Below are 19,024 nucleotides of genomic sequence, written 5' to 3'. Positions count from 1 at the left end.
GGAATAATTCTGCTTCGTTTAGACACCAGGGGTGAAATCTTGGCACTACTGAAGAAAATTCTCATATAAATCCAGGATTTCACCCCAGATGCCAACATCAGCCTAGAAAAACAAAGGGTGCATAAGGCCAGTATTCTGCTTCTGCACCCAGAGTTTGTGCCATGATGCAAAACAGTGAAAGAGGTGTGGTGTGGGAGTGTGGTCATGAGTGGGTTTTCTTGTGCCCAATCCTGAAGCAGCATTATGTGCAGCATTTAGGAAACTATCCGATCCCTCAGAGTCTGTTTATTGGGTATCAGTGCACTATGAAAACATTGCTGCATTTTTCACTTGTTCACCTAGTCAAAGTGGAAATTTACATACTGACTTGGAGCCCTCAGGTTTGGACACAAAGAAGCTTTGCTAATAACATTAAAGTAAGCTTCTTGTGACCATTTCCATGATAAATGTCTCCTGTTCTATTGTGTATGTTGGGAAGGGATGGTGAAGAGGAGACCATGCTGTGATTGTTGTGATGCCTAAAGCCTCTGTTATTGTTTTGTTTTTTAAAAGAAGACAACCAGACCACAAAGTATACTCATCCTCTTTGATTTCTAGGGAAAGAAATGTATCCGTCTTTCAAAGTCGAGCTATACTGATTTACTAGTCAAGGATGGTGAGAGTGGAGATCGCTAAGAAGAGTTTCTTTACTGCAGCCTGTTTACAGTATAATATAGAAAGACAATATGCTATGATGCCGGTTACCGTGATAAATTCTGTCTTAGCTGCACCCTTGTCCACCCCATTAAAAACAGGGTGGTTGCATGTATCCAAGGGCAGAATTTGGCCCCAAAGTGTTTTGCACGTTCCCACTAGTCTTCACTGTTACTGAATACCATGTACACTGGTGATACAAGTTAACTGCTAAATTATATAGGTACCTGAGGTCACTGTTCATAACCTACCAGAGTAAGTTAATTGATTAACACTGGTGACACGGCATGATATTTGTGATATCCTATAGAAACCATGCAAGTCAAGTCTTGTCTAGCAATGTGCAACATGAGTTATACAGCATTTAGTTTATTTTAATAAACAAAACTAACCAACCTGCAGTGGTCATGGTCATGCAGAGAGAATTCCATTTAATATTCTCAACTGTTACAATATTCTGTACTTGGCATGTTATGCTTTGCGTATTCTCATCTTGACCTCAAGTGGCTCGTTTTCACAGCCTGCTGAACAATGCCGAAGAAAAATGTGCTACTTAAGATCACAAGTGTGAATGTACATTTTCAGTTCTCATCTTTTATTTCCATAATTATACAAAACTTTTATATCATATTTTCCCTTATGATAGGAAAAATGTAGAGTAGATTGTCTGATGTGCCCATTGCTCATTGGGGGCACACAGGGTGGGGCATGTTGGGAGCTACAAAGCAGCTGATACTGCTCTCACACAGGTTTTACTCTGGTGTAACTCCACTGACTTCAGCAGAGTTACTCCTGATTTACAGTGGGGTGGGTGAGATCAGAATTGAGCCCCATATCTTTCCAACACAGGCATGTGATGCAAAAGCCTTTCTTTGTGTTTATAGCAGTAAGAATAATCTAGGAAAGTAATCGACTTGAAAAATAGCTTTTGTAATGTATGCTTCACAATGTAGCAGACCCAACAGAACATTTGAGTAGACACCAGGGGCGCTTGACTTATGAAACCTTTTTTAAAATGTTATTGTTGTGTTCTCTCTGAAGCCAGGGAAATTTGTGACCATGCAAATAGTATAGTATGTGATAAGACAGAATACAAGCCTTGATCCTGATCCCTCAATCCTTATTCATGTGCATATTCTCATTGACCTCAGTGAGACTACTTACATGAGTAAGGAGTATTTGCATAAGGGTTACAGCATTGAGCCGTTAACCAGGAACAAGAGAAGAGCCTCAGTTCTCAGCTGTGCCCAGTAAGTACTGGGGTCAGCTGAGGGGGGAACCGAACCCAAGGACTCCCAGGGGCCATTTCATCCCTTGGCATAAATCAAAGCACCCTCAGGACTGCTCTAAATTATGTCTATCTGGCTATGGGCCCCAAGTTGCTGGTGCACCAGCTGGGGATCCCCAGAACACAGTGTGATCTATCCATACCCACTCATTGTACTGGCATACTCCTCTACTGGGGCAGTGAAAGGATTGTGTAGGAGGGTACCATAGTTTTTATTCAAGAGGAATCCCCAGGTGGGAAGATCTGCCAGGTTTATGGCCTCTTTAAGCCACCAGAGTGGCACATGAGCCAGAGCAGGTCTCAGGATTGAGTCCAAGAACAATCTATCTACCCATGTACCTGTGTATTTATACTGTGCTCATCACCATGATATCTTGTTCTGATGTGTTTCATGCTTATTTATTTTATTATGACATCAGCATTTCTTGGGGAACTTTCAGTGAATTTACAATTAACCAGTGTGCATTAAAGCTTGAATTCACATATTGTAGGCATATGCCAGTAGTAATGAGGGGGCGCTCTTCAGTTCCTACCCATCAGTGTGAAACGAAGATCACTACCCCAGCTGGTATCTTGCTGTAGCCACCCATACAGCAAATTCTGCTTCTTTTTCTTCCGCAGTATATTAAATTATGTCTAGTGTATCTCCCTGGAACAGATCAAAACTGGTAAAAGAAATACCTTGTAACATTTTCTTTAATGAAAAACTGTGCTCTAAATAGTCTCTACACAGAGACTTTGCCTCTGTATTGAATTCAAGAAAGAGACATCACACCGAAGCTTAAACACTGGAACCTGTCACTTAGGAACGGATTCTGCAATGTGTAGAATGACTCCCATTAGGGTTGGAGGATGTGCTTAGCACATTGGCAGGATTGGCCCCTTCCTAACATATTGTTTACTTGGGGCAGAAGATACATTATGTAATGTTCAACTAAGGAACGAAAAAAAGAAAAAAGATTAAATCTACATGCCCTACATTATCCTGTTTGGCAGTGAATATGACATCATAATGAGGAGTGTAGTGGCATATTGTTTATTGTTTCGTTTTTTAAAAGAAGAGAACCAGATCACAAAGTATACTCATCCTCTTTGATTTCTAGGGAAAGAAATTTATCTGTCTTTCAAAGTCGAGCTATACTGATTTACTAGTCAAGGATGGTGAGGATGGAGATCGCTAAGAAGAGTTTCTTTACTGCAGCCTGTTTACAGTATAATATAGAAAGACAATATGCTATGATGCCAGTTATCGTGACAAATTCTGTCTTAGCTGCACCCTTGTCCACCCCATTAAAAACTGGGTGGTTCCTAACCCTGACCAGTCCTTATTTGTGTAATAAGGGGCTGCTATGCTGGGGTTTATTGCTTAAATAAAGCCTACAACTATCTTGTATTTTGTACTTGTTTTCATAAAGAGTCCATTAGAAACAACCATCCTTGGGTTGCTTCTTTTCCATATAGTGTAGATTAGTTTTATGAAAACTACAATCATTTTTGCAATAGCACGAAAATAGATGATTTATGTCAATCTATACATTCCCAGCAGCAAGACACTTTGTCACAGAGCCATTAAAGCATTTGCATTCCCAGGGACAAATTCCTGTTCCCTAACAGATTTATCATTTGTTTAAGACTTCTGAAATCATGCAAAATTTATAAAATGGTTGTTAGGTCTTTCTCCAAATGACACTTAAAACCAACATGCAGCATTGCAAAAATGTCCCAGTTCACTTTTAGAATCAGATCTAGGGTTAATCTCAAGATTTTACCAATTGTATGTCTTAAATCCACTCATTCCATCTGACCTGCAAGTACACATCTGCTGCATGTTAGCCTGAGCCTGCCATCTGACAGTGGCACTCATTTGAATCCTCATCATTTTGATTAAAGACTTGGTTTTGTTAGGATGTCATACACAGTATATCAAAGGAGATCAGTAACCAGTCTGAAAGTCAGATGACAAAGAAAACAATCAGCACATGCACAGTTAAGCATAGTTTCATGAAGAGAAGGCTTAATGTAATGAGTCATCATTTGGAAAAAGTGTCCGTAAGTGGTCTCAGCACTCCAACTGCACGGTGGGCACTTTAGATTTTGGAAATAATTATAGCGTATAGAGATATAAGAGATGTGTTGTCTTAGGCTCTGCCCCAGTTTAAGTACAAATTGGTCATCTCAGATAATCAAATAGTATAAACATCCAGTCTGAATGCTCAGGACAGGCAGGACATAGTATATTTCAAAACATTTGGCAATAATTTATCTAAAAAGTATTGTGATTTGTCCAGCTGTTCATGGATCTAGATTAGGAAACTCGTTTTCCTTTAATCAATGGATAATGAGGAGCATTTGTTTCTGACTTGTAAGATTATCTGAAGTACTAACTCTCCCTTCCTTTAGTAAAAATATGCATCCCCACCCCTCAAACACATACATTGAAAAAAACAACAGCAAATTCCTTGTTGGCTTCTACTCTTCTGATTCATTTCTCTTTTCAGCATCTTAACCCATTAAGTTTTCTATTTTGTGTATATTAGTTCTAATTTGTGTGCATATGTGTGTATGGAAGGAGCATTAATCACAGCAATGGCAGGAAAATGAAAGAGAACTTCTAAGCCTGTTGAAACAGCAATGCCGTTCCAGTAAATTCAAGGTCTGCCAGGATTAACATTTGGCTGATCTGAGCCACCTGTTCCGCAAGTGAACACACAGAGATGGAGTACTATTCCTGAGGAAGAGAACATGGATTAGCCTGGGGAAAGGAGATAGCCAGACCTCTGTGTAGAAGTAAAAATGGTCTGGGTTATAGGTCTGCTGCAGATCACATCAAAATAAACTGCAGTGTCCATTTTTCACTGTTGCTATTCAGATGGTTACATCTCAACCTGTCTTTGTGGCATGATTATTTAGGAGGTAATAACCATTTGTATAGGATCTTCATGTATCTTCTGAGGAAACACTCTGGTTGATGCTTGAGATTTTCAGGGCTGATTAGGAAATTTAGTTAATTTAAAAATTAGTGTGTGACTAAATTCCCTGCACCGCTTCTAAAATTGCAACCAGTGCTCAAATGGTCCCTTACTCCTTTGAACAGTACTGTTTTCAGGCTGATCCTGCAAACTCTTAGCTATGTGAGTAATCCTTAATCATCTAAGTAGTCCTGTTGCAGGATCCTATTCTTCCACGGTATATAAATGGCCACGTCTCTCTTAAAACTTAGGGAGATCTGTAAAGAGTTGCAGGGAAGCAAAAAATGGTGGACTACCTATGATCAAAAACATGTTCATTACAGAACATCTCTGAAGAAAGAAAACAGTAGAACTGCAGGGTAAATTATGATTGCGCCAGGACAGTTACCTGCACCACTATGTTAAACTCATTTGGAAGGATAAAGAAAAGTTTCTTATACACTTACAAAGATATTACATTAACATTGCTATTTAATAGGAAATTATAATCTTGTACATTTGGCTGATGTATTTCCCAGGTTTTCTTTTAAAATAATTTGTGTTGTTTTATTATAGTTTGAGGATATCCTGTGTTGTATCTTCGACACTGGTATTTGCACAGAAATTTCCATGGTATTTTAGTATTTATGCATGATTTTCAGCAGAAAGGTATCATCTGGCCCTGTAAGTCCAGTGCCAACTATTATGGAGCAAGGATAACAAGTGGTATTTTCAAAAGTGATTATGTTACTTAGAAGCACAAGTTCTCATTGATTTTCAATGAAACTCGTGCTTCTAAGTCACTTAGGTGCTTTTGAGAATTTCACCTAGCAACTTTTAAACAAACTCAGGTTTTCTTCATCAAATCATCTTGATGATTTCACATATCACTCTGATTATGCTGTGAATTCAGCCAATTACCTCCTCATTAGTCATGGAACTAACGTAATCACTGTTGAAAATACCACTTGTTATCCTTGCTCTGTAATAGTTGGAAACATTTATCTTTCACCATGGACTTTAAGAAACTGAATCACTACATGTATTCATTCTCTTTTTGGTTCTCTTTGTAGGGATGCTTTTCTCTTTCTAGCTGTTAGATTCTAACTTGTTTACCACATTTCAAAAGTCCTGCAAGGTGGGACAGTCCCATAACCAAGGCTTCAGCCTGAGCCCAAACATTTACATTGTAATTAAAGAGCCCCACAGCCCAAGCCCCATGAACCCAAGTCAGCTAGCATGGCCCAGTTGCGGGTTTTTAACTGCAGTGTAGACATATCTTAAGAGGCTTTCTTCCTTCAAATTGAAATGCGCCTCCTGTTGGTTGGTTAGGAAATTAGCTCTTTCAGCGGCGTGCCTTTGCTAGTGGTGTCTCGTCCTCCATTACTTTCTTGGTCTCCACCGTCCTCACAGTCGGACCCACGTCACTCCCAGACTGCAGCGTCCCCTTCTGGACACAGCCCTCTCCCCCGTTCCGAGGGACCAGCAGCTTCTGGTTCTATGACTCGCCTCAGTGGTTCACTGCAGTCCTCAGTCTAGCCCCTTCCTCCCAGGGCAAACTGCAGTCTGGCTTAGCCACTCTCATCACTGGCTCCTCTCTGCCCTGCAGCTTTCTTATAGGGCCCAGCTCCTCCCTGCCCTGCAGCTTTCTTATAGGGCCCAGCCTGGTCCTGATAGGCTGCTTTCAAGCCTCCACTTAATTGGCTCCCTCTTTTCCCCCCACTTGTCCATGGTGTAAGATAAGTGTTTACAGGTTTATTAGTATCCTAGGTTAAATAAGTTTCACTACATCAATGGGTAAAATGTGTAAATAAAAGCTGGTTTTCAGAAAGGGCATGGATGCACAGACCAGGTCTTCACTCTACGAAGCATAATAGAACAGTACTTAGAATGGCAACAACAACTCTACATAAACTTCATAGACTTTGAGAAGGCTTTTGATAGCATTCACAGGACCAGCCTATGGAGCATTCTGCAGGCATATGGAATTCCTTTCCATATAATCAATGTCATCAAAAGCTTCTATTTCAACTTTATGTGCAGTATTGATCACAGTGAGCTCAGTTTTGAAGTCAAAACAGGAGTACATCAGGGGTGTCATGTCTGCAATCCTCTTCAATGTTGCCATCGACTGAGTAATGTGGCGTACAACAAGACATGTCCAGAGGCATTAAATGGACACTCTTCTCATCCCTTAAAGACCTGGACTTCGCAGATGATCTCACACTCCTATCGCATCCCAACACCATATACAAGAAAAAAACAACTCGACTCAATGCATTCAACCAGCAAACTGGACTGAAAATCAACCACAATAAGACAGATATCATGGCCTTTAATATTGCCTCACCATCACCAGTACAGATAGAAGATTATGTTCTCACCAATGTAGAAACATTCACATACTTGGGCAGCACCATCAGCCAGGAAGGTGGAACAAGCCAGGACATCCGTAACAAAATCAATAAAGCCAGGAACACCTTCAGGTGTTTAAATACAGTCTGGAAATCATCAAAATACAACACCAGAACCAAACTCAAGATTTATCAGAGCTGAGTACTTTCAACACTACGTTATAGTGCAGAATGCTGGGGAATGAGAGAGTCTGACATGTCCAGACTGTCTTCATTCCATACAACCTGCCTCCGAAAAATCCTCCGTATCTTTCAGCCCAGAAAAATCTCAAACCTAGATCTATTGACACAGTGCAGCCAAGAGGATCTGAGCACCATCGTTGCCAGGAGGCACTGGAGATGGATCGGTCGTGTGCTTCCGATGTAAACTGATTCCATCCCCAGAGTAGCAGTAAGATGGACACCTGAAGGCAAAGGAAAACAAGGCCACCCGAAAACAACATGGCAAAGAGCTGTGGAAGCTGAGCTGAAAAACCTGGGGCCCAGCTGGAGAACCACTGAACGACTTGCCAGAAACAGACAGGAGTGGAGGCACTTTGTCACTGCCCTGAACACCAGAAGCATAATAGGAACATGATGATGGTGAAATGTGTAGTGAAACGAATTAAAAAATGCATATTACTATCACTCATTTACATCATTCAGAGCAACCTCTAAAGGGAAAGCTCTGTAAAGACTTCCACCTATCTGCTTTTTCCTCTAAATATGAATTTATCAGCCACACTCACTAAACCAGCACATCTGCATTGCGACATGCTTAGCCAGGGGGATCTCTGCTGCAAATTGCATGCATGCAACTGACCTTGATGTCAACAATAATTATTTGTGTAGCACATGCCTTCCGGAAGGCTCCCAAAGCACTTGGTAAATTGGCCCTATCTTTCCTTCATTGGGCATCCTAAACAACCATTTAGACAACACTGAGACAAACCCCTACAGTTACAAAGAAGGCCACGTACCATTATCCTATGGGCACACTCAGAGTCTACGTGCATTTGTTGTTTGGATATCTTTGCATGCACAGTTGCTGAGCTCATGGACGCAAATTAGATATTTGTCTTACATATGCTTGTTCACAAACATTTGCAGGTGCAAATGGCCAGTTTGCATCCATAATTACATTGATTGCACATGCACAGATAGGTACACAAATATATAATAGATGTAAAAATGCAAGTGAACCCTATATATCACTTAATGAAAACCAGCCCCTTCATGTCCACCTGCAGACTACTGTTGTACTGGTGTCAACTGAAAAATCTAACACCCACCCACCCACCCCCGAGCATTCAGAGGAGAGTTCGATTTATTTCCTTGAAAGGATGATGGAGCAAGTCAACCCCATAACAATTTAAACCTGTGGTTTCTGGCTGTCTTTGGAGGTCTAGGCATGAAAGAAGGAAAGAATCTGCAATACAGAGTCTCAATGCAGATAACAGATTTGACCTGAAAGTAAAACTTTGTCCTATGCATTTCCAATTTATTTTCCAGAGGTCACTGCCAGCTACATTTAGTCTGAATTTCTGATTTCTGCGTTTTCATTACTTGAAATTGTCTTTTCTCCTTGAGTAGAAATTTGTGGAATGTTTTGGGAAGACGGCATCCCACAAAAACCCATTTTATACTTATCACTAAAAAGGCACCTTCCTTCTGACAATCTCAAAGCTCTTTACAAACCCAAAATAACTAAGCTCCACAACTTTGTGAGATAGGTATATCTGTCCATAGGTTGCAGTCCCCTGTTTTCACTTGCCATATCTATTTTATGTCTCACTCAGTGGGAAACCAAAACTCCTTCAGTAACAAGTTTAACAGAAACCTTGTTAAAACAGAGCCACTCAGAAGCATGTGCTAAGTCATTCCTGCTAGGTTAGCTATTAAAATTACATGAATGAAGTAGAAAAATACAGTCACTAGCAAAAATACTTTTTAAAAGTGTGTGTGTATTGGAGTGTGGTCTGAGATGAGCTGCATGTGTTAGAATATGTAAGGACTACTTTTATTCATTTGACTCATTCTCATCCATACAAACAGTCCATTTACTTCAATGTACTATTCGTCCAAATAAGGATTACTCATAAGAGTAAAAGTTTCATGATTGGGCACTAAGTACTAAACCAAATAATTCCAGTGTTCGGAAATGCCATGGGAATATCTTAGATTTCCATCAAGTTAAGTCTTGCATAGATAGTAATGCTCCTTTTTTCCTAATGTGACTATGGTCACTCCCTTCTCTGACTGTTGTTTGGGTGTAATTATAAGGTGCCTGCAGAAATCCCATTAAATATCTTTAGTTTTTGTTTGTAAATTATCTGGTTTGTATGGGTTATATAGTGATTTATGTGTTCAAAAGTCACAGCAAAATTCCATATCAAGAACTATGTCATCTTAGAACATCTTAGAACATTTTAAAATGAATCACAATACTGTAACTGCCATTTCAGTCTTTGAAATTGAACATTTAGGGTTTTTACTTTTTCCAGCTCAGTAGAATCTGTCTTTCAAATATTACCAAGGACACATGAACATTGCCTAAGAGGTGGCAGTTTGCCCGCAAAGCAGTCAGTGGGCAATTTATTTATTAAGGGTGCAAGAGATACAATATGCAACTGCACATCTTGCCCAGACCTAAAACCAAAAATATAGCTAAGGCCCTGAAGTTCTCATTCTCACTCTGGCCCTAGTTCTGAGTTGTATTTGGTGTACTGCAACTTTGTGGCCAAAACTGATGCACAGAGAGACAGGAGAAGGAACAAGACATTTTCCTAAAAAGAGTTTGAGTGTGCGAGGATCTGAATTGCTGAGGATGCTGCAGAGAACAAATGAAAGAGAACAACAAGCGAGGGACACGCTTTTCCTTATGAAAGAGGAGGTGAAAATGAAGTAGTGGGGTAAAAGTATGTGAAATTTCTTCACTTAGGTGGACTTGCTGAGGATTTATACTAATCGTCCTGTCTTAGCAATCTCTTCTGTTTCCTTATAACATTGTGAATGTATCTTATTTCTGCATATACCTTATGTTTGGAAGGGGAAGACGAGTACTGACTGCAAGGTAATATAGACCCCAAAACATTCAAACTGTGCCTCAGCCTGTGGCTGAGGTTCGGTTGATAGTTTGAATGCAGATTCAACTATAACCAAGATAGGGAATGGCATTAATCTTAACACAGTACACGGCATGCACTTTATACAGCATCTTGCCGTTCACAGCAGCGCAGAGTCTCCCTTTAGATCTTTTTCTACTATACTGCAGTAGTGTCAAGAGTCTCCAGTTGGGATGGGTGCCCTGCCAAGCAAGGTGCTGTACACATAAGAAGCCATGGTCCCTTGCCCTGAGTTTTTTACAGTCTGAGCTCTTGTAAATCTTCTCTTTTCTTATTTCGATTTTAAACTCTTCCGGGAAGGGAACATATCTATATGTGAACATTTACTTCATATTATCAGAATTGGGCCCAGTGACTAACAAAACTTTTAATACTGTCAGCTGACTATGGCTCTTAAGCACCTGTGTAGTCAATGAGACTATTCCCATGCTTAAATGTATGCATGTGCTTAAGCGCTTTTCTGGATCAGGGCCTAAGATTTTAGAAATTCCCCTAAAAGCTTGAATTAACAGATGTATTTGAACAAATCATCCATCACCTGCATAACAGAATACTGGATATAAACTATGGGTGACACATTATCGGTTCTATTTGTAACATGAAATAGAATTGGGAAAGGGTGTGTTTTTGCACGGAATCCCTCTCTATTACCTCTTCTTTGCAGTGATGATCAATGACACAGGATGTGATTAGAGGTGTCAGGAGTTCCTACATTCTGCACTTCTGGCAAGGTTTTAAACCTGGGCAGACTGAAAGCCACAGAATCCTCCACAAAAAGACCTTATAAGATTACTTTTGCCAATGACAGTGCTCTTGTTGCACACATTCCATTAGAACTCTAGTTATCATTGAAAAATCTGCTGAGGTAGCTAAAATCTATAGACTTTTACCATTAATCTGAAGACAACTGAGGCAGTGTAGCAACCCACCTCTTGGAAAATGCATCACACTGAGTATAGCAATCAGTAGTAATGAACTCTACGAGGCAACGAATTTCACCTCCCTGGGAGGACTTTTGTCAAAAACTGACTTAACCGATTAAAAATTGTTACTTGAATTTTAAAAAGGCAGGGTTTGAGTATGGCACATTGGAATGCCAGGTCTCCATCTCCTTTATACTAGTTTTAAACTAATGTAACTTCACTGACTTCTGTGAATTTATTCCTGATTAATATAGTTTTAACTGAGAAGGTCCACTGAGTCTGGAACCAGCATGGTATCACCCAAAGGACGAAAGACAAACTTTGCCATGCTCCACTGATTTCCAATTTGCTCTACAGCTGGAAAGCATGGAAATGGCAGAGCTGGCACATCAAAGCACTGGAAAAAACTTAATCAACGGCACCTTTGAGCTATTATGCATATCAAGTGGCAAGATAAAATCATTAATAAAAAAGTTCTGGAAAGAGGTTGCACAAACAGCATTGAAGCAATCTTATAAAAGCACAACTTTACTGGACTGGACATGTCCTTTGCATAGATGACAAAAGGCTCCCAAAGAAAAATATTCTGGAAACTCTTAATGTGTAAAAGATCAAGGGACTGATAGAAGCAGGAATACAAAGATACCCTGGAAAAAAGAACCTCACCCACTATGACACAGATAGCAACATGTGTGAAGCTGCAGTGGCAAACAAATCATTTTGGTGAGCCAAAATAAAATCTGGTGTAGAACACTTGGAAGCAAGACAAGTCAACAAAAAACGAGGGTAAATGGCAAGCAGGGAGAGTGCACAGGAGTTGCAGATGCAAGCAACAAAAATGAACTCTTATTCCTGCCCTACTTGTGGAAACTGAGGAGTCTTTTAGCAATCTGCGATTCCAGAAATGCTTCTGCTTAATCTGTTGTCTTCAGCATGAAAGACAACTGCTGATGTTGACAATTCCACCTCTGAGACTAACTGCCAACACTTAGCATTAACCACTGTCTGCTAAAATTCTCTGAGCTGTGCAGATTCCTCCTGATATCATCCGGTGCCTAAAATTAGATGTAAACTAAAAGAGCTATTTAAAAAATTAGTTTAAAAAAGCATTTAAAAAATCCAAAGGGAAGCTCCTTTCAAATTTCTAAAATGGAATTAGCAATGACAGATTGTTTTTACAAAAATAACTCTCTAAAAGTTGTTATGAACACCTCACGTTTCCGAATGATCAGTGTGTGTAACGGAAGTGGCTGATTTTTACATTTTGTCCTTTTCCCTAGTAGACCCAGTTCCACTTGTACACGTTACTCCATATATGAGTCTTACTTGCATAGGAGACATGAAAAAGGACATTAAGTTCACTTCCCTTCTGTGAACATGTTGCCATGTCAACAAGTAGTACTGTATGGCTTAATTATTGATTGACTCATGTTCCTTTAGGACATAGCACAAGCATTAACAGCACACTGAACAGCTTTGCTAGCTTAGATACTTATGCCCACGTAAAAGGTGTGGCACTCCTAACCTAAGGACAAATGCACCCTATATTAAAGTCTTCCTAGAAGACCCTAACGCAGTCAGCTTGCACAGAGAATAAGTTTCACTGTTTGGATTAAATCTCTGGGTCTGATTCTTCCCTCACTCCAGTGTAACTCCATTGACTTATTCCTGATTTACACGAATGTAAATGAATGATGAATCAGGCCCTCTCTTCTCTGGAGCACCAACTACAGTAATCCACTGTGTCTTCATCTGCTTTATAGTTGCCCCAATGTCAGCTACAACAGTGCTTGTTTGGGTGCTTCATCTGATATGTAACAAATCCCCGGTTTGCAGAAAACAGACACAATAAATACACAAATCGCAGTCACACACATAACTGAGATTAGAACCTTTGTACTTCAGCTCCAAAACATTGGGCTCTACTACTTGAGTTAAAGAAAAACTCCTTTGGCCGCTGCTTGTATCAGCTCACTAGCCTTTCTGTGATGCAGCCCTAGAGAACACCTCACATACTCATTCACATATTTCAGAGTAACAGCCATGTTAATCTGTATCCGTAAAAAGAAAAGGAGGACTTGTGGCACCTTAGAGACTAACCAATTTATTAGAGCACAAGCTTTCGTGAGCTACAGCTCACTTCATTCACATATGTGTGCACACGCAAAGCCAGTAATTTACAGATGGGCAAGTAGCAGAGCAGCAACTATCAATGATGTTGAATAAAGCACTGTCAGATAGCTGGCACAGCTGTCAGTAATAGGGGGGAAGACAAGCGTAATAGCAGAGAGGGTGGCAACTCTTCTGAACACAACAGACCTGAATCAGATCTAATAACATTGCAAATCAGGAATACCTCCACTGAAGTCACCTGAATGACATGAGTGTAAGAAGAGTCAGGTCCAACATCAGTAGTATAATCAGGCAGGGTTCATGGATGGGATACTTAAGGACAGGACAAGAGCAGGGTTAGATCAAAGGCATTGGCTTCAATTTTCAAAAGAAGTCACTTACACTGTCTCCAGTAAAAGACACTTAGGCATGCAAAATATGAGCCTAAACCATCCATTTGTGCATACAAATGCATGATTTATACACTTTATTTAAGCAGCCACTTTGAAAACTGGATCCCCAGTTTAGATTGTAAGCATAGTATGCTAGGAATTAGGCACAAGTAGGGAGAACAAAATTCTTGGAATATGTGTGCTGTCATGTTCACATCTTGCATAGTTTTATATTTCAGACCCAAGTTGTAAACATAGCAGTTCCCACACTTGCTCACTTTGTCAGTGCTGTTCTATCATTTGCATATCATGGGACAAAATAAGTAATGTGCACAGTTGGGTTCTTTTATTGTACAATGGTTACATAAACAGGCATGAAATTTAAGACAAGGCTTCAGGTTATAACTTAGTCATATATGATTCAAGCTAGATTTAATTAGGAATGTTGTATCATTTTTTGTAACATTGTTAACCCCACAGAGAGCTAACTACTGTACATATTTTAATGTGCTCTCACAGGTCACCCAATGTATTCAAAAGACTTTGCTGCAGCTGCATATTGGGGTGACGCTGCAAGATATCCTTTTACAATAAACCCCAGGTCTCTTTCCTGGTTAAAATGTTTCAAAATATCAGTGTGGAAATACATTTGACATCTGTCGAATTGGGGATATTTCCCTTTCAGTGCATGGCTCTGCCGGGGTGCTGGAACAATTTTTATTGGGGGGGTGCTGATGATGGAAACATGCATTTGGTGTTTGTTATTACTATTTCAAGCCAGGGGGTTCAGCAGCACCTCCAACCCCTCTAGTTCCAGCACCACTGGGCTGCTTTGTTGTTCCTCAGAATTTTCTGTTGTTCCCTATGAAATGTCATCCGCAAACTGTAACATCTGTGATTCAGAGAAGGGATGGTTTTGTGACTAAGGCACTGGACTGAGACTCAGGAAAGCTGGTTCAATTTCTGGCTCTGACCATTTTTCTGTGCAACTTTGGACAAGACACTTACTCTCTGCGCCTCAGAAACTCCTTTGTAAATGAGAGAAATAATACTTCCTTTCGCCTACTTGTGGTCTGTATTGTCTATTTAGATGCTAATCTCTTTGGAGTGTGGACAGTCTCTTAGGGTATTCCTGCACTTGGAGCTGGGGGGTAACTCCCAGCTCACACGGACATGCTCGTGCTCGCTCTCATCTAGAGCACTAAAAATAGTAGTGTAGCAAGGGTAGCATGGGCAGTGGAGAACGGTGGCCTAAGCTAGCCGTGCTGATTACAAGCCCACCTAAACCCTATGGGTATGGAGCTGGCATGGTTAGCCCATGCTGCTGCTTGCCACGGCCCGTGCTACCCCAGGTACACTACAATTTTTAGCATGCAAACTTGGTAAGAGCTAGTGCAAGTACGTCTATGCAAGCTGGTAATCACACCCCTAGTGAATACTGCAGATGTAGCCTAAGTATGTGAACGTACAATGCCTAGGACTCTGGGGCCACAATCTCATTTGGGGCTTCTAGGCACCACGAAGAAATAATCGTACCATTTCAGGTTCAATACTGTACCTCCATCCAGATAATTTAATTAAATAAGTTAACTCAGCATAGATATGTGTGGGGGCCTCACATATATATTTTTTCTAGCATATAAAAATTTTCATTTTCAGCTATCAATTGTTCTTGCCTTATAGCTACTTTTCAATTTAATGAGCCAAATGTTCTCCTGCTCCTTGACCCTCTTCTCCTTAAACATTAATCTCCTGTGTAAAACATTGTCAAATAGCTTCTGAAAATCTAACAATATAATGTCCACTGTATACCCTCTCTTGGCAGTGTTATCTTCAAAGAATTCCAAAAGGGTAGTGAAGCGTGACTTTCTCCTCCTAAAGTATGTTGTCTATCCTTAATCAGGCTGAAGGATGCCTTTACTAGGTACTCCTCCTCTTAATCTGTTAAAGTACTTTCTAATATCTTCCCTACATCTGAAATTAAGCTAACTGGTCTGTAATTCCAGATGCTAAGCGCTTTATTAAACAAGGTTCACAGTGAAAGAAAATAATGACTCAGAAGAACATATAATTTGTGAGGGTTTCACAGTTATGCTGCCATTGTGGCTGTAGCAGGGGCAGAAAAGTCCTGGTTTGCATAAGAAAAGATTAGATGAGTCAATATTTCACAGTGACTCAGACTTTCTGTTTGTTTTTAAACATTAGAATTATATTGACCATTGGCCAACCTTCAGGAATCCCTCCCAAACTGAGGCCAGATTCTGCTGGGCCCTTATGTGGGTGGGCAGAGAGGTGACCTTAAGAAGTCTTATTGCACCTTTTGCATAGCCTGCTGAAGGCACAATTCCAGATTTTTCTCTCCCTACTCCCACAGGAACATAGATCTCCGGGGGGGAAGGGAGGGAGACATACAGATCCCCTCCACACCATCCAGGCCACCCATGTGTGGGGTAGCATGCTCTACTCCATAAATAGAAGAGTAGAGGGAGCACAGAATGCCTCCTGGTGCTCCCTCTGGGACAGTGCAACTGGGCTCTGCCCACAACACAGGGCTATATCTACAAGACACAATCAAACCTTCAGTAAGTTTTGGCTAAAAACAACAATAGTGTTTTCCCTGTTTTCTACCCCTTTGCTATATGATTTGACCTGACAACCTACCTATGTGAACACCCATAGCTACCTTACAAGCTTTTTGTAACAAACCAAGAGTTTGAACACATAGGACCTGATTCTGCCACCACCACTCACATTCCAGGTCTCTCAGAATGAAGAACCACTCAGCCTGAGTAAGGGTGGCAGAGTCAAGCCTTTAGCTAGACTGGCATGAGTAACCATAAATTGAGTTGAGGGTCATCACAACCTTGCAAGTTTAGACCCATAATAAAGGTACAAGAAGAAACAAGAGTCAGAAGTGAAGCTGCACCATATCATTTTCAGAAGTATGATTAGACTGTTTGTCCTTCTGTGAATGGACATGTATCTTACTCATTTGCTGGCGGCAGGGTAAGCTAAAATACCAAAAGCAGAATATGTGGTCATGTGTGAGTTAAGTCACCATGGCACTGGATAAATTGCTTTTTATGCCCAAATGCCATTATCCTTTAAGCCATTTTTGATTCTAAGGAATTTACACACTGCTTTATGTTAAAACTTTACACACAAATTCTTTTACTGAAGACTCATGCAGTGGACTCTTTTATGATGATAGCAGGGGCTCAATAATTATATTCATCTGGTATGATCATCTGATCATTTCACAGTGCTTAGATCAGAAGCGATCACTTTTGTTCCAAGCTGCTTTACTCCAAATAGTTTTGAATATAAGTGATTTAGTAAATTTGTTTAAGAAGTACTCCAGGTAATATTTATTATGAAGTATTAAAAGTTATTATTATAGGACAAGGTTGGCTCTGGATTCCTTACACAGCTGCTACTGAATATGCAGTGTTTGTAAAACCTTTATAGCAATGTGTTTTTCTAACAAAATAACATGGCATCCCAAACAAATTATGGGCCAGATGTTGCTACCCACTACAGACCCTGTGTGATGCTGTGTCCACCTATTATTCAATGAAATTCTGACTGCTTACAGCAAGTCTGAATTTAGCAAGGTGAGATGGGGGAACCAAGAGGTATCCTTCAGAGATCTCAGAATGCCTCCCTGGGCTCTTGGGTTTGCATATTCCCTGGCGGGGGGAGGAGGGGGAATGGAGCTCAGTATTTCTCCAGGCAATTGGTTGGCTCTGTTGGCTAGTGCACTGGGTGGGGAGGAACAGAACCCTGGCCGCCTTCTCTCTACCCATTTTAGGGTGTCATGCTCCTCTGGAGGAGTAGCAAGAGACATCCTTCAAGCTTCCCCGAGTGCAGGGATTGCAACTGTGCCTAGCTCATACACAGGCTGCACAAGTGTGGGAAGGCTCAGCCCCTCCACTCACACATGCCTGCACAAAGCAGAATCCCAGCCTCCATTTGCAAATGGTGTTCAGGATGCACACATGCTCCCAAATCTTTCCACTTTGTTCCAGAACTCAGAAACCAGCATTCTAGGAAGCAAATGGAAAGGGGGAAAGAATGATGGACAAAATGAGCATATCAAACCATTTCATTTTGCTTTGGACTTCCCTTTTGTGGAAGATCTCACACAGCTGGTCATGGTCACGGTCACGAACTTAAACTCACTGCACTGAAAAGTGTTCAAGAGGCTGGCCTGGTAGACTGGAGTTAGTCCTGCAAGCTGCCAAGAAGGAGATCCTGATTCAGTTTCAAGTGCTTTGACCAAATTCAATGGGAACTGCACACTTCTATGAAGGAGCTGAATTCAACGGCTTCTCTCTAGTACTCTTTGATCTACCAGTCTAACAGTGCTTTCAGCCCTTCACTTTCATAAGCATCAATTCACCTTACAAAAGAAAATAAAAGGGTTTTAAATTCCTGTTTACAAAATTGTAGCAATACTCAAATTCTTAAAACTGCCATTCATATATTTATCCAATTCAGAATCATTATTTGTCTGTGTATTTAGATTTTTTCAAATCATTAGTATTTAGTGACTTTTAAAAATACATAGGTACTACAAGAACTTTGTTCTTTTATATAGAATAAAATTAAACTGATTACAAATTTTCCACTACCCTTGTAAATCCTTAAATGCACTATATTTGTACAAGACTTAATTTTCTAGACTTTCAAAGCAGAAGAAATTTCATGGCTTAGCTCATCCCAGTGTCCTGCTGATACTATCACAAATGTCAATTAAAAATTTGTCCTATCAAATGTCTTTGTGGTGGTGTTTAATTTCAAAATTCTTATTAAAGAAAGATATAATTAGTAATAATTCAGATTACGGTACTAAATTGCGGTGATATTTTTTACCAAAAAAGTTGCACCTCTTGTTCAATCATTATTACAATATACTGTATTTTTTTAAAACTTTGAGTATTAAGTATTCTTAACATATTCATTTTTTTTCTAAAATATATTCATTGTAGTAGCTCTGATAGAAATATGCAGCAAATACAAAAGGCACAAACTGAAAAGGTCTAATAGCTAAAGAAATTGCAGTGATATTTTTAAAGCAACAGCCATATATTACTCTGAGATTACCTGCTTTTAGTTTATTGCTTAATTTTTAGTTAATTAATTAGCTG

This window comes from Lepidochelys kempii, chromosome 10, assembly GCF_965140285.1.
Source record: "Lepidochelys kempii isolate rLepKem1 chromosome 10, rLepKem1.hap1, whole genome shotgun sequence".
Taxonomy (NCBI): domain Eukaryota; kingdom Metazoa; phylum Chordata; order Testudines; family Cheloniidae; genus Lepidochelys; species Lepidochelys kempii.
Note: the sequence above shows the minus strand (reverse complement) of the source record.